The 24873-nt window shown below is 44.3% G+C and overlaps 1 protein-coding gene across 3 annotated transcripts in view; it reads right to left on the reverse strand.

The window, feature by feature from the left end:
* Positions 1 to 23012, reverse strand: part of si:cabz01090165.1 (uncharacterized protein LOC100333421 homolog) — a 36556-nt gene extending 13544 nt beyond the window's left edge. For 2 of the 3 annotated variants that reach the window (XM_054794197.1, XM_054794196.1), the window contains exon 1: positions 22449 to 23012. The gene's annotated coding sequence lies outside the window, so the exon portion shown is untranslated. The remainder of the gene's footprint in view (positions 1 to 22448) is intronic. The other variant, XM_054794199.1, reaches the window with a different exon arrangement.
* Positions 23013 to 24873: the final 1861 nt, after the last annotated feature.

The raw sequence follows: 24873 nt of genomic DNA on the forward strand, positions 1-24873 counted from the left end.
GACTAGGCATGACCGGACGAAACTAGACTAAACAAGACTAGCAATGACCAGACAAACATGGACTAGAGGAGACAAGACAAGAAGATGTGGGCGTGTCAGGAAGTGAAATGGGTCATGTGACATTTATCAGCGATGGAACACACATTAGACAGACCCCTTCAAAGCCCACTTTTTTTCTTAGACTCACTTTTCAACCACTAGGAGACGTTGATACACAGGGTTTCCGCTACGTGCGATTGATCGTGGCGGCCCTCCACTACAAAATAAACAAAATAAAAGCCGCCAAACCTTGAAAATTAACTTGAAAACAATGTTAAGTAATATATTGCATGAATGTATATACTGCATATGCTATATAGATACATATATAGATTATTGTTTACACACACATATTGGCCACAATTAGTTTGAAAACAATTTAAAATATCATAAAAATGTTTCACTGTGCTTTATTTTGAAAAACATGCACCGGAATCGCTTGTCGGCCGTGTCTTCACTTGCTAGTTTCGCGGCACTAGCGTCTTGGGTTGACGTTGACTGTGTTCCTTATTATCGTGAAGATAAAAAATAGTCAGTAAAATGTGTAGTGAACTGACCACAGCTTTCCACATGTGAAACCTATCCATGCCAGCGTGTGTGATAGCTCACGTTTCAATCTCATTCCACTTTCTGGCGTCTTTTACCCATTTGCACTGCCTCTCTTTAGACAGTGATGCTATCACACTCCAACAGGTAGCTCATATGCTAGCGGTAGCTCACCAGCTGACGTTGAGTAGTTCACCAAAGAATATTTGCTTCACCTATTAGTAATTTTATAAGTGTTCTATTCAAACATGACGCCTGTATTTAAAGACAAATTAGCACACTCAGTGGAGATGTACTTCGTAAATATACTACAATTAAATGTTGGCAGACATAAAATAGCTCGCCTGTCCTTTTTTTTGTCAACCCTTTTTTTTTTTAACCCTGGACTCTCCGTTTATACTCTTTATACACAACGCATTTCTAGAACAAAAATATTCAAATTACTTATTTTGTTAATTGTGTTATTTTGAACTAAAAACTATATTAGTGAACAATGAATTTCCCATCAGGCATCAAATTTGTGTATTTGTGTCAAATAGTACAAAATGTACTTTTGTACTGATAGCCACATAGTACTATTGGACTAAATAGGTCGGGTAACAAAAGGCTCAACATTTTCACTTTAAGTGCTCTCAGCAACTATGCTGTTAAATTAAACAGTTTTGCAATGTTCTTGGTTCATGTTCTGCCGGTTGTTGAAAAACGTTCAATAAAGAAGTTAAATAAATAATTAAGTCATTACATTTTTTAAGTTGGCTTGACATGTGGAGAGATGAATTCTGAAGTTTTTGTTGGAACTGACTGGAAGTGGGAATACAGTTGGAAGTGTAAATAAGGTTGCTGGCAGACGAGTGATCCAGTTAATCCGAGGCCTCTCCGCTCACGGGGGAACGAATGCGAACGGCGTCTTATCGCTTGTTTGCGCGACTAGAAGCAGCTTAGCGACACCTGCGCTGCCTCTAGTCACCACGCAAAAAGACAAGGAGGCTGGAGACGTTCTCCCATTCTTATCTGCTGTAAGAATCCAAGTGGATGGTCTCACGTTTAATTGTCAGTCGACAGCGCCGCCTAGAGCGGTGACCGTCATGTCATTTCTTCTCACGGTCGCCACAACAAAGATGGCCACCAGTTTGGCCATGTGATCCGCTGGACCCGACGGGGGAGCCGGAATGTTCTGTCGTGTAAACAACAGGGAATGGTTCCTCATTACAAATGAAGACGAAACATTCCGGAGGTTTTTACAGCGCCCTGCTAGGCTAATTGGCCGCTGCTAATGATATGTCATTTGCGCTGAAGCAGCAGCGAGTCAGCAGATTTGATGTCCAAAGTTGCTGAGTCAGCGCCGCTTGTGAAACATTTGTTTTCGTCTTAGTGGAGGCATGAGTGAGTTTGGCTTAATAACTTTGCTTTTAACAGTGTTGCCTTCAAGGCCTGTAGGTACAATCAAGCAGACCATGGCAGAGTCGCTAACTGATGCCGCGAGGACGTCTCACATTCACCAGGATGGACGAGCGAAGGGGGCGTGGCCACGGTGCTTGACTGGGAAGCATGATGATGTTTCAGCGCTAAACACGCCCTTTCATCAGCTAACGAGTGCGCTAATGGAGCAGCTTGACATCCTTAATTAAACGCTGACATAAGTCACTTTAATGAACCGCCTGTCCGCTAAGCAAAGGTTAGCTGACATGATGGAGCGTGCGCGGGCTCTAAATGATGACCAAGATTAGCTTTTGACATTTATTTTGTGCACGCTCGTTTGTTTCCTTAGCGATGGGTCGCTGTGTCAGTTGACGACAACAAGAGACGCGACTGAGGAAGCCTCCTGGCTAAAGCAGAGGCTCCGGCTCACTCCTCCCCCTCCAAACGAGCTGCATAGCTTGGTGTGAGTCTCCAAAAAAAAAAAAAATTAACAAGTTACACAGCGGTGGCGTTAAGGCTGTGTTTCCTGTGTGTATATAACTCATTCTCTTCTTCTCCCCTTATTTCAGATCAATATTTGCAATAAAAGTGATTGTTGGAACGCATCGATTAGTTGTAGCTCCAATAATGCATCCTGTCTCTCTTTAAATACCATTCTTTACTCACAACAAAGGAAGCTAACAAGCTAAATAGTCGACGGGAGTTGCGGTTGCTCACTGAGTTGACTTTAGGACAGCGCTCCTAGTGTTTTGGCAGGGAGAACTGCGTGGCACGACCTATAAAAGGATGGAAACGTGGGCATGGCATGTGAATATGCAGAAGCATAATCCAGGCTTTACACTTGCTGCTAGCTAGCGTTTGATAGTATTATTACACCTATTAGCTCAGTGCATTTACAGCCTAATACAGGGGGGTCCAAACTTTTTCCAGTGAGGGCCACGTAGTGAAAAATGAAAGGATGCAAGGGCCGCTTTGATATTTTGCAAAGCAATATGCTAAAAAGTTATATACATTTCAAGAAAAAATAAAATTTCAGCTTTGTGATATAGGTGAAAAAGCCTATTATTAATGTGAATTTAGATCTTTGCTCATTTTTGCCATTTTTCTTCTCGTAATATTATGACTTTATTCCCACACTATTAACATTTTTTCCAAACTCTATTTCGTTTTATTTGTTTCTCATAATATTATGGCTTTGGAAAAAATTAAACTGTACTTAATGCTACTAAAATGACATTATTTTGCCTCATATCAATACATTTTTTTTCTCGTTAAAATACAGCTTTTTTCTCTGAAAATTTTGACTTTATTCTTTCAACATTACAGCTGCTTTTTCCATTTCTACTGTTTTTTCCCCCCAACTATTTCAACTTTCTTCATGTAAATTTTCTTCCCATACCATTTTGACCTTATTCTCATATTATAACTTTTCCTACAACCTAATTTTCCAGAAATTACAACTTGATTTAGTTTTTGGTTTCACATAATATTACAACTTAAAAATATGTTTTTTTCTTTCATATTTCAACTCTATGCTACAAAAACGACATAATTTTTCCTCATATTATTACAATTTTATTCTTGTGAAACTGTGACATTTTGTGTCATTAGAATAAAGCTTTTTTTCTCTTAAAATTTTGACTTTATTCTTGCAAAATTGCCGCTGCTTTTTCCATTTCTACTGTTTTCTTTTTTTAATTTTCCAACTACTTCAACTTTCTTTTTGTAAATCACCTTCTCGTAATATTATGACCTTATTCCCATAATATTATAACTTTTTACCCAACCTAATTTTCCAAAAATTACAACTTTATTTTGTTTAGTTTGATTCTCATGATATTATGAATATAAACAAAAAATGTCTCCATTCTTTCATATTTACAAGTTTATGCTATTAAAATTTCCTCATAATATTACCACGTTATTCTCATAAACTTGCAACTTTTTTTCATTAGATTACCATTTTTTTTCCTCTTAATATTTGGACTTTATTGTTTATTTTTGCTGTTTTTTTTTTTTTTTAGTTTTCTTCTTCAATTATATTTTCACACTGTGCTGCAGGCCAATAAAAAAACATTTGTGGGCCGCAAATGGACCACAGGCCGCACTTTGGAGACCCATGGTCTAATAGCGTCTCATCGAAGACCTTCTTGACACACACACACACACACACACACACAGCACAACTAGAGTTGCACAACACTCACACATAACCCGTGGAAAAGTACTGATTGGAGAGGATAGTAAACAGACACTCTAAACTGCAAAGTGAAAACCAGGTTGAGCCAGTCTCTCTCACACAAACTTAACTTTCACTTTCCTGTCTCGATCTGTCAGGCATGAATTGAGATTGTTAGGTGCTTGACCCCCAGTATGCAAAGATGAGGCAGTGGCGTGCAAAAATAAAGATTCTTTAATAATGCAAGTGCAGTTACTCATTGCAGCAAAACAAAAGCGACAGAGAAAAAGGCTCTGTGGAAAACAAATACAAAAGGTAGACTCAAGGTAAGTAAACTGATCTACGTGACAGCACCGGTAAGGAGACGAGGTACAGTAGGAACAATGGCAACAGCAACATTAACGACAATGAACCAGCGCCGTACGTCTGACGACGCTGGTCTTTTAGCCACCACTAATGGTCATGTTCTGCAGCTGCGCGGCCACCAGGCGTGACGCGGCTGCCACTGCCTCCCCTGAAAAAGTGCGACCCGCCAAAATAAGAGTGCAGGACAGGAGACGCTCGCTCCTGTCCTGCAGGGCGTGGCAGTATCTCCCCCCAACAAAACTGATGCCAGACGTTCCAAGAGTTCCAGAAAACCAAGGTGGGTGCAGGGAGGATCAGTGGAGGGTCGCCGGACCTGCACACCCACCACCATGGGACGAACGGCGAAGCCGGACCAGCCTCCCCACCGCCGGCGAGAAGGTGTCCGGTGGCGACGATGGGTCGCACGACGGTGCAGCCGGCGAGCGTGGCAGACGAGGAAGCCCCGTGAGAGACCGATGGAGCGGCCGGGTCCGGGTGACGGCTTGGTCTTGGCGGACCGAAGAGCTGCGGTGAGTGGCGGCTTGCTCTCAGCGGATGGAAGAGCTGCGGTGAGTGGCAGCTTGCTCTTGGCCGAGGGAAGGACTTCGGCGGACGAAGGCTTGCTCTCAGCCGGAGGAAGACGAGGAGCCACGGCGGACGAAGACTTACTCTCGGCCGAAGGAGGACGAGGAGCCGCGGCGGACGAAGGCCTACTCTTGGTCGACGGAGGGGAAAGAGGAGCCTCGGTGGACGACGGCTTGCTCTGGGCCGCAGGTAAAACCCCAGCCTCAGGTGATCCAACCTCGGCCCCGCGTTAGGGGTTAGCGGGCACCGAAGGTGACCTGACCTCGTTTAGGTAACCTGTCATCCTTGCAGCCGGCTCAGGAAGTGGTTGTGCGGATGCGGGCGCACAGCCGACCCTAGCCCCCACCTCAAGGGATGGATTCCAGACATCTCCGAGAGATACAGAGAGGTGGGCCTTGCGTCCGGTCGCCTGGCTGAGAGCAATGCTGGTCCTTAATTCCCGGAGGCGCTCCTCAAGCCCGCCAGTTCCCTCGTGGTCCCGCAGCATACGCTCGGAACCAGCGGCCAGCGGCCTGGGAACTGCCTTTGCGGGGGTCATTCTTGGCTGGTTCATTCTGTCATGATCTGTCAGGCACGAGTTGAGGTTGTCGAGTGCTTGACCCCCAGTATGCAGAGAGGAGGCAGTGGCGTGCAAAAATAAAGGTTCTTTAATGGTGTAAAACAAAAAGCGAAAGAGGAAAAAGGGATCTGTGAACAGGGTACAGGTAGTCCAGGTGAGTACTCTAGGTGACAGCACTGATACGGAGGCGAGGTAATAACGACAATGAACCAGCGCCGTACGTCTGACGACGCTGGTCTTTTAACCGCCACTAATGATAGTTGCCAACAGCTGCGCGGCAACAGCTGCGCGGCCACCAAGTGTGAAGCGGTTGCCTCTCACATTTCCAGGCACACAAGCTTAACTTTCACTTTCTGTGTATTTCTATTCTTGGCTCTTCGTCCATCGTCCTGGTCGATGTAGAGCCCAGCGCTGTAACCAGGGATATTGCTCTTATTTTATTAATACAATTTGAAAACCTTCCTGAGAGAGATGCGACCCAAAGAAGCAGGAAGAAATGCGAAAGAGAATAGCCATTACACTACCTTGTGTGCTAGTTATGCTGAACTCATCCATCTAGAGGTTTTTTAAGGTACATAGCTCTTTGTTTCTTTCCAAGCGCAGTAAACATTGAAGCTGAAGCAGGTAACGAGGCACTTCCTTTTAAGCACACTGCTTTTTTTTTTTGCTTACGTTTTTGTCCACGGTGCTTTTTGTGTCTCTTTTATTAGCCTGATTCTTTGTGTGTACCTGTCTATGCTTTGGACAATCTGTGAATGCATCATTAAAGACTCTTTTTCTTTCACGGCTCACTCTGTTTCTGCTTGTGGGCTCCAAACCATGACAACACAGGCACAGCACCGTTTGCCTGAGAGTCGTCACGAACACGCCTGGACGTGTGCACGAAGCAGAATGAGCCCAGCTGAGGTTCTGACCCCAAGCAACAAGTCACCAATGCTCACACTGAGTCACACGACGCCTCCGAGTGTGTGTGTGTGTGCTCATATTGTAGTATCTCTATTACTTTTAGCAGACAATGTGAGTTGAAGAGAAGTCCATGTGTGGGATTCTGTTGGGACAAAGGCAACAAAGGAACTTGCAGGTCCTGTTCCTTTCATGTCCTCTACACACCGAAAGCACGAGCAGGACTGTTTTCCCTCATCAGTCCCTCATGTGTTATGAAATCCTACATTGCTTCAATGAACATTTTGTTTCATCAGGCTGTTTATATTCCCAACTCACAAACTATAATTGACCAAAATTTGGCGGTCATTGTCCCCTTCATGACCTTCCTTGACTTCCTCCTCGGTTTTCAGACCGGCGACTGAGGCGAAGGTCTACAGAGCCCTTAAGCAGTTGGAAACAGACAAATCTGCGAGTCCAGACAATCTTGATCCTTTTTTTCTTAACTCGTCAAAAAGATTTCAGAACTGAACCTCTGACATATCTTTTGAACCTGAGACTTTCAAACAATGTTATCCCCGCTGTCTGGAAATCTGCTTATGTTCTTCCCTTGTTGAAAGGTGAGGGGGTGGATGGGGGAACCGAAGGGGAGGGGGGGAGTCAGCCAATCTTAATGACTGCAGGCCGATATCAAAGTTATGTATCCTGGCAAAAATCTTCCGGAAAATCGTTGCTGTGCAGCTTATTGAGCGCATTGAAGTTCATATTTTATTAAAGAATTGATCTGGTTTCCTGCTCCAGTACTTCCTCATATCATTGAGTCTCTTGATTGTAAAACGTCCACATAGGTCCGCATACGTCCAGATAAATGCACATAAGTCCATACAGGTCCACATAAGTCCATAGAAGTGCACGAGTCCACATAAGTCCATATAAGTGTACATGAGTCCATATAAATGCAAATTAGTCCACGTAAGTCCATGTAAGTGCACAAAAGTCCATATAAGTCCACATAAGTGTACATGAGTCCATATAAGTGCACAGAAGTCCACCTAAGTGCACATGAGTCCACCCGCCACAGTTTGTTCCGGATCTGCAACCAAACAGGGCAGTAACAGACAACAAAGAACCATCAAATCTGCAGAAAAAATAATTGGAGCCAACCTTCCCTCCATATGTGACCCGTATCGGTCCAGGGCCAGGAAGCGAGCAGGGAACATGACTGCAGACACCTCACAACCCAGACACAAACTGTTCAAACTCCTCCCCTCAGAGCACTGTACGCCAAAACTTCCAGGCACAGAGACAGTTTCTTTCCCTCAGGCAGTCACTCTGATAAACACTTGAACACAACCTCAAAAAAAAAATCACTTGAATGTAAATCCTGTTTTTCTTTCATGTAAATACTGTCGTTTTGTATAAATACAGATAATGTCCCCATTTATTAATCACACACCCACTTACTTGAATTGCACTGTGATTATATTCTGATTATCCCTTTGCACATCTCAGTGTTACTCTTTAATTACTTCTTAATTATTTATTTATTTCTTAAGTGTCTGTGTATATATGTACAGCGAGAGCTAATTTAACCGAAGTCAAATTCCTTGTTTGTGTAAGCATACTTGGTCAATAAAGCTGATTGTGATACTAAGTCCATAGTGCATTTAAGTCCACATAGGTCCATATGAGTTCACATTCCATATAAGTCCACACAAATTCATATATGTAAATGTACATTAATCCATATAAGTGCACCTATGTCCATATAAGTGCACATGAGTCCACATAAGCTCATATAAGTTCATATATTGTAAGTGTACATGAGTCCATATAGCTCCACATAGGTCCGTATAAGTGCACATTCCATATACAGTAAAGTCCATATAAGTGCACACGAGTCCATATAAGTCCACATAAGTTCATATAAGTGCACATATGTCCATATAAGTGCACATGGGTCCACATAAGCCCATATAAGTTCATATACTGTAAGTGTACATGAGTCCATATAAGTGCACAAGTCCTTATAAGTGCACCTAAGTCTATATAAGTGCACATGAGTCCACATAAATCCATGTAAGTGCACATACAGTATGTGGACTCATATGCCCCAACTGTATGTGCACTTACATGGACTTATGTGGACTCATGTGCACTTATATGGACTTGTGTACTCTTATATGAACTTAGGTGCACATATAAGAGTACACAAGTCCATATAAGTGCAAATTCCATATAAAGTCCACATAAGTGCACACAAGTCCATATAAGCCCACATAAGTTCATATAAGTGCACATGAGTCCATATAAGTGCACATAAGTCAATATAAGTCCAAATAAATTCATATAAGTATACATGAGTCCATATACTGTAAGTGCACAAGTCCATATAAGTCCACATAAGTCCATGTAAGTGTACCTCGGCGCATGTGGGCGGGGCTCCAGCACATCACAGACTATCGACAGCGAAGTAGCATAGCCACGTCCAGCCAAACCACACTTCCCGATGAGCTGAACGAGTTCTATGCCCGCTTTGACACCCAAACTCCTGATGAGCAGAGAGGGTGGCTGGACTTGAGGAGCACACAGGACTCACCTCTCATGGTGACATCAGCTGATGTGCGCAGGGTTCTGAACAAAACAAACCCACGAAAAGCAGCAGGGCCAGACAACATCTCAGGACGTGCACTTCGGGTTTGCTCATCAGAGCTAGCTGATGTGCTTGCTGACATATTTAACCTGTCGCTTGCACAAGCATCTGTACCGACCTGCTTTAAGTCCACCACCATAGTGCCCGTACCCAAGAAGAGCAACGTGACCTGCTTGAATGACTATCGCCCTATAGCACTCACTCCTATTGTTATGAAGTGCTTTGAAAGAATAGTCATGACCCACATCAAAAAGAGCATCCCAGCGGCAACTGTGGACCCTCTACAGTTTGCATACCGCCAGAACCGGTCCACGGATGATGCAGTCAACACTGCCATCCACACAGCCCTTTCTCACCTACAGGGCCAGGACACATACGTCAGAATGCTATTTATAGACTATAGCTCTGCTTTTAATACAGTCTGCCCCCACAAACTCACAAATAAGCTCCTCACACTTGGCCTGTCACCCTCCCTCTGTAACTGGGTGTTTAACTTTCTAACAGGCAGGCCCCAGTCAGTCAGAGTCCACAATCGCACATCCAGCTCAAGAATTGTGAGCACTGGGACCCCACAGGGGTGTGTGCTGAGTCCGCTCCTCTACACGCTCTTCACCTACGATTGCGTGGCCTCCCAGAACAACACCAGCATCATTAAATTTGCGGATGACACTACAGTCATCGGACTGATCACTGGTGGTGTTGAAACATCATACAGAAGAGAGGTGGCGGACCTCATAGCTTGGTGTCGTGCTAACAATCTCCTTCTCAATACAGATAAGACTAAAGAGATGATCATCGACCCAAGAACAAGGGAAAAGGAGCCGCATAGACCCCTGTTTATTGATGAGACTGAGGTGGAGAGGGTGAAAACCTTCAAGTTCCTTGGCACACACATCAGCGAGGACCTCACCTGGTCTCACAACACCCAACAAATTATGAAGAAGTCCCAAAGGAGACTGTACTTCCTGAGAAGACTGAGGAAATTTGGCATGTCCGCCACAATCCTGAGTTGCTTCTACAGATGCACCATCGAAAGTGTCCTTACCGCCTCCATCACTGTTTGGTACGGTAACTGTACAACACGTGATAGGAAGGCACTCCAGCGGGTGATCAAGACCTCACAGAACATTGTTGGGGCAGCCCTCCCCTCACTGCAAGACATTTATAAATCTAGAGTCCTACGCAGAACACACAACCTCATCAGGGACAGCACACATCCACAACACTCATTATTCACACTCCTACCGTCAGGCAGACGCTACAGGAGTTTGAAGTCCAGGACCACAAGGCTGGCAAACAGCTTTTACCCACAGGCCATCAGGCTTCTCAACAAAGCACTCGCACACACCGCATGCAACACACGCACACACTCATAGCACTTTATTTATTTATTTATTTATTTATTTATTTATTTATTTATTTGTATTATTTACTCGTATTAATGTCTCTTCTGTTGTTGTTGCTTAATTTATTGGTATATATGTTTATGTGTTTGTTTCTTATGTTCTTATTCTTTCTTGTGTTTTCTTTCTTTTCTTGGGAGAATGAACAGAATAAGATTTTCATTGCATGGTATAACTGCTGTTTTACTATGCACATGACAATAAAACTCTCTTGAATCTTGAATAGGTGCATATAAGTCCACATAAGTTCATATAGGTGTACATGAGTCCATTATGTGCAACATAAGTCCATATTAGTGCATATAAATCCATATGAGCCCAAATAAGTTCATATTAGTGTACATGAGTCCATATAAGTGCACATGAGTCCGCATGCCCATATAAGTGCACATAGGGGCATATGAGTCCACATAGGTTCATATAGGTGTACTTGAGTCCATTATGTGCAACATAAGTCCATATAAGTGCATATAAGTCCATATAAGCCCAAATAAGTTCATATTAGTATACATGAGTCCATATAAGTGCACATAAGTCTACATAAGTGCACATGAGCCCACATAAGTCCATGTAAGTGCATGTAGGGGCATATATGTCCACATACGTTCATCTGTGTACATGAGTCCATATAAGCACACGAGAGTCCCTATAAGTCCACATGAGTTCATATAGGTGTACATGAGTCCATACAAGTGCACATAAGTCCATATAAGCCTAAATACGTTCATATAAGTGTACAAGTCCATATAAGTACACATAAGTCCATATTAGGGGTGTAACGATTCGTTTTAACAACGATTCGTATCACGATTGGATAAGATAAGATATGCCATTATTAGTCCGACAAGGGCAAATTTCAGGTTTATAGCAGCAAAAGTACAAGAGCAGACAAGAGTATAGTACATAGCACACAAGTGCAGATAAAGTGCAGAAACAGGGTAATACAAATCAGAGGTCATATACACTATATACATCTTGACCGAGACTTGTTGTTTATGCCATGGTTAATTGCACGGAGGTTGCCGATACGATTCAAGGACGATATTGGTTAATTTAGAGTGATATAATCCGAAGTGATTCAGTAACTTTAAATCGATTCCGTAACTTTTTAGCCAAAAATTCAACCAGTGTGACTGTGAAATAAATACCTGGATACTGGACAGTACAGGTGAGGTTTCCTAGATTCACTTTGTCTTTTGTAAGGGAATCAGGTATAAATTATTAGTAATGCTGACATACTTAAGAATAAATTGTCAACGAGTACAAAAAATGTAGTTAAAAATGCAATATAAAATCTGGATGAACAGAGGGTGGTAAAGCTTGCCATGATTAATTATTTACTTGAAATAGTGCAATCCAAACCTGCACTTTGCACCCAATGAGGGACATTATGCAAATTCCTCAGCAAATGAATGTGCTATGGTATCTTCAATTACGTGCTGAAACTTTCTCACCTGTATAGCTGATGGAAACAGGGGCTTTTTTGGGCCGATAATCCTCCTGATCAGAGCAGCCACTTGAAAGAACGGTGCAGCAACTAGCAAGTAATGTGGCCTCCTTGTACCTTTTGCCGCTGAGAGGGTCGGGATGGGTCCTCCATCTTGATGAAGCGCTTAACAGAGACACTTGACAGTACACCGTGGTGTGGTGGGTTTATGATAATAGGTTTTGATAATGATGAGACCAAACCGTGAGAGCAAACAGATACTTTGCATGTGAAGTGATGACAGATGGCGTGCAGCAGTGTAAGGAAACGTGGTCACGCAAAAGAAGAAAGTGTACAAAAGTGTAAATGTGTGACAAAACGAAAAGACGGTCAAGAAAAATGACGGCTTCCCTGCCTTTTTTCTCTTCTCCATCCTCACCGGCACAACCAAATGTGCGCCATTTATTGCTTCCGCGTACGTTAGCGTATGTGTTGAACTGCACACGCCGTGCTGGATGACGACGTCACTTGGCGCTACTGCTACTCGACCGTAAACTGCCAGGCGTACAGTACATCCTTACTTTACATATTGTCCCCATAAATGTCGCTTAAAAGACAGATGATTTAAATATAAATACTGAATTAAGTGAATTAACTGACCAAAAAAGTGAATCAACTACCAAAGACACAGATTGAATTTCTTTTTCGTCTTTATCGAGTCTTTATCATTAAAAGTGCTTAAAAAACACATCCATATAAAGCCTGTGTTACTCTTTATTTCCTAGTATCGATTCAATCGACTGATTACCTTTTTAAACGATGTTAGATTGATATATGCCGTCTGGAATGGAAACGTGTTAAACACACACTGATGTACTTGGATCGTAGAAATACAAATCGATGCATCGATGTAGTGAATGAATCGCTACACCCCTAGTGACAATGCAGAAGCAGCACGCTGCATTTGTTTCAACACCACACGACTAATTGCAAGTACACAGTAGTTCCGGGGCAAAATTAACCTATTTCACACCATCAGATTTGAGTGAAATTTCATCTGCAGTTACACACCTTTCATCTTGTCCTGAAGCTCCGATACATGAGTTTGAAAGGCTTAAAGTTGGACTCAACTTTTCTGTATAGGAATGGAAATACAGCCAATATTATATGAAAAAATTGCATTTTTTGTGTTAGATTTGTACATAACTAAAATACGGGCATTGTATTTGTAACATTCCTACTTAGGTGTTTTGACCTTGACACACCGCGCTGGATGGCGTCACTAAGCGTCACTGCAACTGGACTGTACTGTCCGGAGGCGTACAAGACGTCCTTACATTGCATGTTGTCCCCATAAATGTCATTTAAAAGGAGTTTCAAATAAGGCCAGATTAGTTAAATATGAATACTGAATGAAGTGAACGAACTGACCAAAAATGAAGCGAATCAACTGTATTTCACAGGTCAACTCCTACTCCCATGACCACCAAATACCCGGAAGACAATGACGTCACCGACAGGCAGACTGTAACGTCTAGCGTCTTCATCATTAAAAGTGATTAAAAAAACACATCCACATAAAAGCCTGCCGTGCTTATATCCAATGCTTCCTTTCCTAGTATCGATTCAATCAACTGATTAGCTTTTAAACAATGTTAGATCGATACACAAGTCGTCCTGAATGGAAACTTGAGAACCCAGATCGATGTAGTTGAATCGTAGGAATATAAATCGATGCACCGATGTATCGTTACACCCCTCGTCCATATGCTGTAAGTGCACATACGTCTATATAAGCCAAAATAAGTTCAAATAAGTACACATAAGTATATATAAGTGCAAATAAGTCCATGTAAGTGCCCATACGTCCATATAAGCCAAAATAAGTTCAAATAAGTACACATAAGTATATATAAGTGCACATAAGTCCATGTAAGTGCACCAAGGTGCATATAAGACCACATGCGTTCATACAAGTGTACATGAGTCCATATAAGTTATTTGTGATGCCACCACAAACAGGTAGCAATGTGATGGTAACTATAAAGCAGGTGCAGGTGATCAATTAGTTAAACGGTGGCCTGTTCAAATGTTACTGAAATGGTGTCGTGCCACATAGAAGCAGTGGTGCCACAAACGTATCGCAGACACCCCCGCAGGCACTAAAGTAAGTGAACATGTCACATGGCTGTGTGTGTGTGTGTTGTTGTATATTGTATGAGACGTGACAATGCACTCCTTCTTATCAATAATGTACGTCCTCCCTCCTGGCGTGATGACCACTGGAAGACACCATCAGTGTGTTGAGGGTCACATGACCACACGTCCCTTCTCTTCGAGAGAGATAGTGTATGTGACGAGTGATGTCTGACAGGCAGAAGTGAGACCACTGACCCCGTACGGCAGGGGGTGCCGCTAAGTGTCGGCTAGCCGCTAAGTGGCTCGCTATCTATCTGCTGGCGAAGAGCCGAGGCGCGGCGAGTGGTGCTTCCTGCTGGCATATGCGAGCGTGCATATGTCAGCGCGTGACTTCCACTTGGCCGACGCGTGCAGATGTTCCCGCCGCGCAGTGGAGCGGCGCCGGGGCAGATGTTTGATAGCAGGAACATCTGGAGGAGGAGCAAACCACGCAACATCACGGCCAAACAGGAAGTGACGGAACATGACCGGCAACAGAGGCCACCCATGGTGTCTCCTCCCTCCTGACTCTTGGCTCTCCCCCACAACACCTTTGGTGAGCCTTTGATTGGACCAACCAACCTCCACACTTGCTTCACAGACAGGAAGTGCGTGGAAGACAACAAGGGGACGCCTGATTGGCCGCTTCGTGCTAGACGTTATGATTATTATTATTATTATTCACATTTTCATTTGGGAGAGAAGGATTTGAGCCACACGTACTCCATGCACACAAATACGCACACAGCAAACAAAGAACACACACACACGCACGCATTAGAAGGACATAAACAGACAAAGGCGGATTATTTTCTTCTCCCACTAAAACATGGATTAGTCAGCTGCTCCTCTAATAGAAAACTGACCTCAATAATTCGCGCGCGCGCGCTTGTGTGTGTGTGTTTGGGGGGGGTTGTCTTATTTCGCTCCAAGGGAGGGCCAAAACATTAGGAACGGTCGAGATAGGACACCGACCGCGCAGTACTGCTAACGTGTGTAATGCGTGCCTCCAGCTCGGCCCGTGTTTGCCGTGCGCACACGTGAAAAGTCTACAAGCCCGCGGCGCCGCTTCATATGCAAATATTGACTCGAGCGGCAGGGCACTTCGTGACCACGCCCTTCAGCGGCAAACTGGCCAGTGAGAGGAGAGCTCTATCAGTCTGCGCTCCTCCCACTCTGCTTCCTGGACGAGTTGGTGAGACGTGTGTGTGTGTGTGTGTGTGTGTGTGGTGTGTGCGCGCGTGTGGGAGTCAATGGGGCGACTGAGAGCATGAAGGGCTGTTTAAAAAGTCGTTAGATAAACTCGTAAAGATCATCAATCACTTGCCGAGATAACAAGGTCACGTCGCCGCCGCCGTGGCTGCCGGGAGCCACATCACGCGCACTTCTCAAAGCGCCCTGGGGGGTCCAAACATACACACATGCACACATACAGTCAGGGAGGATGAAGGATGCTGTGAGTCTTGTTTGTGTGTGTTTTCCTGGAGGGGGGAGCACTTATTACCGCCTTCACTTCCCCTTCTTTCACTGAGCATCCCGACTGTCAGCAGAGGCGGGCCAATGGCCAAGTATAGGCGGGTTTGGAGGGGGGTTGTTTAGCCCAGTCACCATGGCAACGCCAGGCGTCACCCCAACGCTGAGTTGACTGGAGTGCTGTTTGGGAGGGGAAGGGCTGCAAAGCCTCCAAGATGCACTCGTTTGGCATTTTTACTAATTGAGGGACAATGAATTATTAATGGTGTGATCAATAAACCTGCTTGATGTTTAATTGATGATCAGAAGCTGCTCATTAATATTCATCCGCGTAATTATTCCGCTGCGTGACAAGCACAGAAAGCATGGGGAATGTCGCATAAAAGGCGGTCCTGCGCCGCCATGAAAAGAGTCTCTTTTCCACATATTGGAACCGAAAGTGAATTAGACCCCGCGGACTCGTTAATACGCTTAACGAGGCCTTTCTAATCCACAAACAAGCAGAGCAGGCTGCTCACTTCCTGCCTGAATAAAACATCACGTCGCCACATTAAACGCTTTTAAATACCCACACACACGCGTTATGACCTCCGCCTGTCGACTGTGAGAGGAGCATTTAGCCAAGATGCTGACGTGTTAGCGAGGCTGTTTTATCAGTAATTAGAATGATTTCAAATAAAGTTTAGTGTTTTCATGTCTTCATCAATCACACCCTGCTAACAGTGCTAAAAACCCAACGTTATTACACTAGAAGGTTCCCCAAAGTAATCTAAAAATAAAAAACATCATGTTTTTGGATCTGGCACCACCCCCGAAGATGTTTAGCGCTCCCCGCAGCAGTGTGCGGTTTAAAGATTGTTTTAATGAGGTCGGCCGGCGTTGGCCTCTCCCTCCAATCTGATGATTTCTAGAAAAAGCTGCTCTTCGTCGTGCACGAGGGATTATTTGAGAGGATCAACAAACGCACGAATGATGGTGTCTTGTTTTTGGGGGGAGGGGCCACACCGCAGAGCGAGCCCGAGGTGATGCCGGGGTCACGGCGTGGCAAGGACAGGGCCACGGGAGGAGGAAGGGAAGTATGATTGATGGAGGAAATAGGAGGCGAAGGAAGCGACGGAGGACAAGGAAAGGACACAGCCAAGATGGCGTCTGTCTTTGGAAGACAAACAGAAGGGAAGAAAAGGAGGAAGGAAGGAAGGAAGCAGGCCGGGAGACGTTTTTGGCCCCGAGGCTGTCAGATTGAAGAGATGATAGGAGATTAGCGGCAGGTCAAAGGTCAGGCCTCCTCCCCCGTCGGAAGCCTTTGGGGACTCATGAATAACGTCTGAGCGGGAGGACGTGATTGACAGCTGATGAAATCATGTGACCACACTTTCACATGACCACCTCTAAGTGGCAAATTGTGCATTTCTTCTGAGGAAGAATCAGAAGCGGAGCACAGGCGGGACAGCAGCTGTGTAAAAGGACATCACCGGGACAGGCTGAGAAATTTAACACTTGTCCCGCCCTGTTGTGTTGAAAGCAATTGTGGCTGTATGAAGTTTTTTATACGTCACAGACCCTGACGCCATTTAATGATCTGACTGCAGGACGCCTTATCTCTGTGTGAAACACACACACACACACACACACACACACACACACAGTAATGTCCCGCTTGTTGTGTGAAAGACACAGGACTAAAAATGCTGAATCATCTGACTGACTGAGTCAACTCAGAAAACAACAGCAGCACATAAGACATGAGATGACATAAGAGACATGAGATGACATGAAAGGTGTGAGATGGCGTGAGATGATGAGAAACATGAGAAGACATGAGGCAACATGAGGTAGTGTGAGATGACATGAGAGACTTAGGAGACATGAGATGACATGAGACAACATGATGTAGTGTGAGATTACATGAGCGATGTGAGCTGACATGAGAACATTAGATAGTGTGACTGCATAAGAGACATGAGATGACATAAGAAACATGAGATGGCAAAAGATGGAGTGAGATTGTATAAGAGATGTGAGATGACATGAGATGAGATTAAATGAGATCACATGAGACAACATGATATAGTGTGAGATGACATGAGAACATTAGATAGTATGAGATTGCATAAGAGACATGAGATGACATAAGACACAAGAGACTACATAAGAGACAAGAGACTACATGAGATGACATTAGATGGTATAAGAGATGAAATGAGATCAGATGAGACAGCATGATGTAGTGTGAGATGACATGACAGATGTGAGATAATAGATGAGATGAAATGAGAACACATGAGACAACATGAAATAGTGTGAGATGACATGAGAACATTAGATAGTATGAGATTGCATAAGAGACATGAGATGACATAAGAGACAAGAGACTAAATGAGATGACATGAGATGGATGGTATAAGAGATTAAATGAGATCAGATGAGACAACATTAGATAGTGTGAGAAGACATGACAGATGTGAGACAACATTAGATAGTGTGAGATTCCATAAGAAACATGAGATGACATAAGAGACATGAGATGGCATACGAGATGCGAGATGACATGAGAGATGTGAGATGACATGAGATGAGATGGAATGAGATGACATGAGACAACATGATATAGTGTGAGATGACATGAGAACATTACATAGTATGAGATTGCATAAGAGACAAGAGACTACATGAAATGACATGAGATGGAGTGAGATGTATAAGAGATCAAATGAGATCAGATAAGACAGCATGATATAGTGTGAGATGACATGACAGATGTGAGATGATAGATGAGATGAAATGAGATCACATGAGACAACATGATGTAGTGTGAAAAGGCATGACAGATGTGAGAGAACATTAAATAATGTGAGATTGCACAAGAAACATGAGATGGCATAAGACGGAGTGAGATGATATATGAGATGTGAGATGACATGAGAGATGTGAGATGAGATTAGATGAAATTAGATCACATTAGACAACATGATATAGTGTGAGATGACATGAGAACATTAGATAGTATGATATTGCATACTGTAAGAGACAAGATATGAGATGGCATACGAGACAAGAGATTACATGAGATGACATGAGAGACGTGAGATGACATGAGATGAAATTAGATCACATGAGACAACATGATGTCGTATGAGATGACATAAGAGACATGAGACGACAGGAGATGGCATGGGATGGTATCAGATGACATGACATGAGGGACATGAGAGATGTGAGACGACATGAGAACATTAGATTTCATTAGAGACATGAGATAACAAAAGAAATGCAAGATGGCATAAGAGATGTGAGATTGCATGAAATGACATGAGACGACATGAGATGGAGTGAGAAGCTTTAAGAGATGTGAGACAACATGAAAGATGTGGGATGACAAGAGACATGAGATGAGGTTAAATTAGATTACATGAGACAACATGATATTGTGTGAGATTACATACTGTAAGAGGCATGAGAGACTAGAGATGACATAAGAGACATGAGATGACATGAGATCGCATGAAATGGCGTGAGATGGTATGAGATGATGTGGAAGATGTGAGATGACATGAGATGGAGTGACATGATGAGGGACATGAGAGGGCATGAGATTACATAAGAGACATGAGATGACATAAGAAACATGAGATGGCATAAGAGCTGTGAGATGACATGAGAAGACATGAGATTGTGTGAGACGGTATAAAAGACATGAGATGACATGAGAGACGTGAGATGGCATGAGATGATGAGAGACATGAGATGAGATGAAATGAGATCACATGAAACAACATGATGTGTGATGTGTGATATTACATAAGAGACATGCGATAACATGAGACATGAGATTACATAAGAGACATGAGATGACATAAGATACATGAGATGGCATAAGGGATGTGAGATGACACAAAATGAAATAAGAGACATGAGAGATGAGAGACGTGAGATGATAAGAGACATGACATGACATAAGTGATGTAAGATGACCTGAGACAACATGAGATAGTGTAAGGCTACATGAGCGAGATGGCGTGAGATGACATGAGACATAAGATGTCTTGAGATGATGAGATATGAGATGAGAAATCATGTGCTTATGTGCGCATACCAAATGTCATTTTATAATTGTTTGATTCCATTTGCCAAACACATACATACACGCGCACACAGTGTGAGTGTGTATTTTTAAACGTGCGCTGACAGCTGCTCTCTCTGTGTTCACACGAAGACCGGCTTTCTGATTGGCCGCCTTCCTTGGTGTCGCTCGTCTTTTTCCATTTTCTGTGATTCTCTCAGAGTTGTGTGTCCGCTGACACGCTGTGCTGCCAGCAGGGGGCGGAGCCCAATCATAGGCCAGCCAGAGAGGGCGGGGACGGGGCCAGGGAGGGGAAGTGAAAAAGAAGAAGAGGACATATCTTTCTGAGGCGACATTTTTATGGCCTTTCATTACTTCTATCCATCCCACTGGGGTCAAAGGTGAACATCAACAAGACAACATGAACGAACAACTCGGGACTCGGGAAGGGACAACTCTTCTCGCTATCATCAAGGTGTCAGCTGACCACCTGACCACACTGCTTCCATGACAGTGTTGTGCCGAGGACGGCGTGCAATGAGTGTGGCGTCCAATCAGAGCGAGGCAGCAAAGTGCACAGATGGAGGCGACACAGCTGACAGACTAGAGAGGAGATTAGGGCGCACACTTCCTGTCGCCGCCTACATTGCCATGGACATCTTTGTGACCGGGGGGGGGGGGTTACGTAACGACGCCTTATGAGGCCGCGGCAACAAACTAACATCTCAGCATGCCAGAGTGGTCACATGACAATATAACGGCCATTAGACACCGTTAAGTGTCGCTGACGACCAAGGAGACCCTGCAGCTGCCAATCAAAGTCAGTCATGTGGTCATGTGACCCCCTCACACCGATTGATTGAAGACGTCACAACATGGCTCGGAAGACCTAGCTAGCTGTCCCCCTCTAAAAACCACAAGATGTTTCTACATAGGACAGGTAATGCTTTAACCTTTGACCTGCAGAGATGGCCCACAAACAAGATTCAAAGGAACTAACGTGAACCACTTCCTGTGTCCTGAGTGTGCTCTCTGATTTTATCGTCCATGAAAAGACCCGTGACTGACCAGCGTGTTGTTAGCGGTTAGCCAAAGAACGATCGCTTAGCTACTAAAAGTCATTAGTGGACAACACGTCCTCCGCAGTTAGTAAGTCCTAGCATGATGCATTCAAAGCTGCGTGCTCTAAGCATGATGCGTTCAATGCTACGTGTTCTTATAGTAGTATGATGTGTTTGTAACCCGTGGGCACATCGAATGAGAGTCGAGAGCGCTAGGCATCGAGCTCAAAGCCTGAGCTGTCAACTCAATGTCCAGCGCGACTCTTAAAGCGTCAGGGATTGAGGTTTATCAAAGTATTTTCTCACAGTTGCACCAGCTGACACCCATGACACGTTCAAAGCTGTGTTTCTAGCATGATGTTTTCAATGGTGCGCATTCTTAGCATGTTGCATTCAATGCTGTGTGTTCTTAGGATGGTGCCTTCAAAGCTGTATGTTCTTAGCATGTTGCATTCAATGCGGTGTGTTCTTAGGATGGTGCGTTCAAAGCTGTGTGTTCTTAGGATGATGCATTCAAAGCTGTGTGTTCTTAGCATAACGTTCAACGCTGTGTGTACTTTGCATGATGCGTTCAAGCTGTGTATTTTTAGCATGACGCATTCAACGCTAATAGCATAATGTGTTCAATGCTCAAAGTGTGATGCGTTCTATGGTGCATGTTCTTAGTGTGATGCGTTCAATGCTGAAAGCATGATGCGTTCAGTGCTGCCTATTCTTAGCATGATGCGTTCAGTGTTGCATATTTTTAGCATGATCCATGAGTTCAAGCTGCATGCTCTTAGCATGTTGCGCTCAATGCTGCGTGTTCGTTGCATGACGCATTCAATGCTAACAGCATAATGCGTCCAATGCTCTATGTTCTTAACAGGACACATTCAATGGTAAAAGCGTGGTGCGTTCTATGCTGCATGTTCTTAGCATGATGCGTTCAATGCTAAAAGCATGATGCGTTCAATGCTGCATGATGAATTCAGTGCTGCATATTCTTAGCATGATGCGTTCAATGCTGCGTCTTCTCAGCATGATGCATGGGTTCAAGTTGCATGTTCTTAGCAGGATGCGTTCAACGCTGTGTGTTCTTAGCATGGTGCGATCAATGCTGCATACTCTTAGCATGATGCATTCAATGCTGCATATTCTTAGCATGGTGCGTTCAATGCTGCGTGTTCTTAGCATGATGCATTCAATGCTGCATGTTCCATCGAACTTCTTTGAAGTGGAAAAGCAGCAGAGACGGTAGAGCTGTCCGTGGTGCTGAACACGTGACGCTGGCTGTGGCGGTGCACTCTCTCCAGAACACCACCTTCACCATCTCCGCCCCCCCACCCGCTCCCACCCCCCCCGGCTTCTCATGCCCCCTCTGCTGTATAATTGATGAGGCAGTAACACACACTCCTGCCCGCGCACACGCACGCTCATAGGATCAAGTATCCACGCACACATTCCTACGCGGGGTTGGGGGGGTAGCTCATATCGCTTCACACACGCACGCGCAAATGTGTGCACACGCAGGGATCATGTTTAATCAGATTACAACGATGATTCATTTCCCGCCAACTAAGAACATCATCAGTGGCACAGCGCACGAGCCTCTCACGCACACGCATCCTCCTAATCACCAATCAGTCAATCAATCTCACCGTCATCGATGAGCAGCTTCCTGATCCAGGAAACGTCGCGAGGGAATTTATCACAATTCCCGGGAGGCACGAGGCTGCAGGTGGGTGGGGGGCGTCCTCAGTCCGAGAGAGTCCGTCTTTCAGGATGGAGGGGGGGTCTCCATTTACAATCCAATGAGGACCACGGACGTGCTCCGGGTCCGGTCCCGTCCGGTCCTGCGCGAGCAGCAGGCTGGCGCCACCGGCGCCTCGAACCTGCTTTCACGCGAGCTGCTGATCCGGGCGGGGTCCCGGTCCACTGGGATCAATGAGACAAAGACAGAGCATTCGAGAAACGCGTCAACATTCCGCTACAGCAGTCTCCTCGCACGTCCGCAGTGTGCGCGCCAAACTGTCAGCGCGCGACGCCGTCTCATCCCGCCAACACGTCTCCTTGACGGGCTCTGTCCCGCCGGAACCTCCTTCCTTCCTTCCTGCTTCCTCCTTCCTTAGTGCTTCCTCTCTCCTTCCTTCCTGCACCGTGCTGCCGCCCTGGAATCGAACACACAGACAAACTTTGAACTGGAGATGGCGCGCGCGTGGAGTGCACTAGGGTGGCGCGCAAGGGAGGGAGGGCTGTGCGCGCGACTCGCTGCTGGAGGTTTCTAACAAAAAAGGCAGACCCCGCCCTGCCTGATGCCATGGTTACATGATTAACATGCAACACCTTGTCACATGCCCTGTTGCGAAGGACATGCCCAAATCATCAAAGAAATTGCTCACAACATTAATTGCTCCTTAATGTACCAAATATGAATTTGCTCACAAAGTTGGCATTAGCTTAGCATAAAGTGAGCTTGATGATAGTGTCAAGTTAGCATGATGATAGTGCAAAGTTAGTTTGAAGTTAGTGTGAAGTTAGTATCAGATTAGCATAAAATCAGCTTGAAGACTTACGTAAAGTTAGCATGATGATTGCATAAATTCAACATGCAGAAAGTGTAACGTTAGCATGCAGATAGCATACATTTCTAATGAAGATAGCGTAAAGTTAGTGTGAAGTTAGCATAAAGTTAGTCTGAAGATAGCATGAAGATGGTGTAAAGTTAGCATGACGACTGTATTAAGTCAGCATAAAGATAGTGTAACGTTAACACAAAGATAGCATGATGTTAGCATGAGGATAACACACAAATAATAATCAAGATGGAATTGCAAGACATGGAGTCATGCTAGCTTGCTAATGCTAAGTAAGCGTAACCTTAGGATAGCTTTGTTACAGTATCCTGATGTGCACGCTCACTCACGTGAATTAAACATTCAACTCAAGTGCTAGCAAAGTGCTTCCCGTGCACATTTGAATGATAAACATCAACCTCCGACCAAGTCTAATAGAAAGTCACATGAATGATCAGCTGACATCTTCAGTTATTGATTTTAACCTGGTCACTGGCCAAACAGCAAACATGCAAACAGTTCACATGCAAACATGATGAAAATAAAAAAGACTGCCCCCTTCTGACCAAAGCTGAATTTTACATGCTAAACATGTCCATCACACAAATATCATGTTGTGTGCTCAGTACTGAGGAAGAACTTCCTGAAACTGGTTGACTTCTATTTCATGTCCTAAAAGCGTTACAACGATACACTTGACCAGCAAAAGAGGTAGCAGCTAAGCTAACAGTTTAGCCTAAACTCTTCTTCTTTTTATTTAATAGTAGTTTTGGTGTGCTGTGACACACTGCTGCCTCTCACAGGTCAGTCCAAGTACGACATTGGGTCTCTGCGTGTGTTGACAGATGGTTAGTGCGTGCCGTGTATGTCTGCGAGTACACAACACACACACAACCATGTTTTACTGTCACATGTCAAACATGTCTAAAATCTTCATGTGTGTAAGACAACACATGCTAGCTTTGGGAGAGAAGAATGCATTTTTAATTTCTTTATTTCTTAAATATTAAATTGTCAACCAAAGATTACATTTCGTGTGTGTGTCCATGTGCGTGTGCGTGTACGTGTGAGAGACCACAGCACCTGCACACATTTGCTGGTGTGTGCGTGTGTGTTGTTTCTTTGTGTGAGTTTTTCACTGTGGTGTCAGCGCATGCGTGTGTGTCCGTGTGTGTGTGTGTGTGTGTGTGCACAGTCTACACTAAGTCATGCGTGCGCTCCCCAGACGACAAAGCTACATTTTCACTCTGGTCATCTCGCTCACGCTAGCACTCCAACGTGGAACCTCTGTACACGCTCTCACTGGGAATTCATTATTTAGGTTTGTGCACATTTGTATTCTCATCACGTCTTCACACCTCAGCACTCAGACTCGGCAGCAATGAGGACCTGCGTGACAGTTTTTTTTTCTTTCAATGATCATACACGCACGCACCCACATATTGGCGCTACATGTGCAGGTCTCCTTTCTGCTCCACTGCACGTGCACTTCCTGGCAAAATAAAAAACT

Source organism: Dunckerocampus dactyliophorus, chromosome 12 (assembly GCF_027744805.1).
Source record: "Dunckerocampus dactyliophorus isolate RoL2022-P2 chromosome 12, RoL_Ddac_1.1, whole genome shotgun sequence".
Classification (NCBI taxonomy): Eukaryota; Metazoa; Chordata; class Actinopteri; order Syngnathiformes; family Syngnathidae; genus Dunckerocampus; species Dunckerocampus dactyliophorus.